Below are 1747 nucleotides of genomic sequence, written 5' to 3'. Positions count from 1 at the left end.
TATATATATAATGCATGTATATAAAGTGAAATAATCTGCCAATAAAATAATATGTATTTTTTCTGATACTTTAAGGAATTATTAACTTAGTACAAGCTCCTATATTTTTCTGACAAGTTATTTGCAAGTTAGTTTTTATATTATTTCTGGTGTATTAAAATATATGCACTAGAAACTACACCAAAATTATTTGTGTTTTTGCAGCCTTGATGTGACTATTTAATTTTGTTTATGTATTTTGTTTCTCATGGGACTTTTCTGCCAGACACTTGGACATCTTGATTGCGTTCTGTGACTCAATGCTAATATAACCTAGCTAGCTAGCCAGCTAGTAAACAGCTAGCACTCATTGCCAGTTGGCTGGACGAAGTTCGTACATTTTCTTGAGGATATACGTATTAAGTTCCACTCATAAAGGTCTTAAATTTGAGTTAATAAAACCTACAGAAACCCTGCTGAGACAGACAAACACACACACTTGCTGTCAAATCAAAGCTAAAAATAACATTCGAGTCAATGAGCTTTAGGAGAAACGCCACACTTTCGGCTGACCTGAAATTGTCAAAAGTGATGGTTTCAGCCCAGACTGTTTGCTGCGCAGCAGATAAAGTAGGTCTCTAGGACTGAGGGGCTCAGAAAGACTTGTTTGCTTTAAAAAAAAGATGGTGAATGAATAGGTTGGTGCTTGCAGAATAAAGTCCCGTTGGCCGAGTTAAAATCCACTGCAGAGATTTGAGAAAACCGTGTAATGATTTACAGGGGCTTACAAGAAGTCAAAATTGGCATGTGATACTATTTTCAGCATTTTCCATGATGACCCAGGTGAAAAAAAAGTATACTTTAGTATACTTCAAACATACTAAACCCTCTGATGCGTAACTGGGTCCTTTTTGACCCGGTGAGGTCATCTTTTAGCAATATCTTTGTAATGAAAAGTTTTCATCACTTCATATTCCAGGTATTCCTCAAGAAACATGTTACTGATATCATGCAATTCAAATTTTTAATTTACCTTTTATACATTTTAAGAAATAGCATGTTTTATGTTACTACCCCATTCTTCCGTGAGTGGGTCCAAAATGACCCGCATTCATTTCCTATGGAGTTTAATGGGAATCTTTGTTTCTTACTAACTGTAACTCTCAGAAATTTTTTTTTTTTGTGAACCAAACACACTGAGACCTAAGTGTCACCCCTGAATAATATTATTTTACACAGCAAGAACTCTTACATATAAGTAGTACTATCTTTATTTTTTATCTCACAAATGTGTTTGTGTGTGTCAATCATGAGTACTCTGACAGCGTTTTTGTCACAAATCAACATATTGGCTTTCTTCAAAGTTAGCCAACACTAGTTATCTAACCCACTAGCTAACATTACCACCTATACTTTATTGTACATGTGTATTATTTGTGTCTATGTGTCTGTGTGTGTCTGACACCTTGGATGAGAATAGCATGAGAGAGAATGTGTTGAATGACATACAAAACCTGTTGATCAATGTGTTCAAGGTTCTTTCTTTTATCATTTCAATAAATAAAATAAAATTTCATAGCTATAGAAATAAATGAGCCAGAAAAGTATAGAGTGTCTTCTCTGGGTTGGGGAGGAAGTCCTACCTCAAGTGGAGGAGTTCAAGTATCTCAGGATCTTGTTCACCAATGTTAGCTAGCTTGGTTAGCTAGCTAGCTAGTTTCAGGAAACGTGCTTTATCGTACCCCCCCTCCCCCCCATGCCCACACAC

Source organism: Poecilia reticulata, linkage group LG10 (genome assembly GCF_000633615.1).
Source record: "Poecilia reticulata strain Guanapo linkage group LG10, Guppy_female_1.0+MT, whole genome shotgun sequence".
NCBI lineage: Eukaryota > Metazoa > Chordata > Actinopteri > Cyprinodontiformes > Poeciliidae > Poecilia > Poecilia reticulata.
This window is presented reverse-complemented; position numbering follows the sequence as displayed.